Source organism: Plectropomus leopardus, unplaced genomic scaffold (assembly GCF_008729295.1).
Source record: "Plectropomus leopardus isolate mb unplaced genomic scaffold, YSFRI_Pleo_2.0 unplaced_scaffold42024, whole genome shotgun sequence".
In the NCBI taxonomy this organism is placed as follows: domain Eukaryota; kingdom Metazoa; phylum Chordata; class Actinopteri; order Perciformes; family Serranidae; genus Plectropomus; species Plectropomus leopardus.
This window is the reverse complement of record NW_024646039.1, coordinates 1-245: the sequence shown is the minus strand read 5'-3', so window position 1 is coordinate 245 and position 245 is coordinate 1. Positions and strand designations below refer to the sequence as shown.

The following is a 245-nucleotide window of genomic DNA, read 5'->3' as shown; positions in this document are numbered from 1 at the left end:
CAAGGGGGTGGCAGTCCCGGGGAGTGGGGGACTTGTTACCAAATGTATTTTACATACGGACGACGTAAACATTTTATGCACTATGGCGGTGCGATTTGGAAGGCGGCACAAGCGAGGCTCACCGTGAGCGTAATGACTGGGACCACGAGGGTCTTTGGCCGCTCCGGTGCGGAGGGCTGTACATGCTCTGGTTTCTCATCATAGCGCACAAGTCTTTCGCCTTTTACTAAAGACTTCCGTGGAGA

At 53.9% G+C, this 245-nt stretch overlaps 1 pseudogene; it reads left to right on the top strand.

Moving 5' to 3' along the window:
- Positions 1-182: 182 nt before the first annotated feature.
- On the top strand, positions 183-245 carry LOC121939151 (annotated as a pseudogene; the record flags this gene model as incomplete).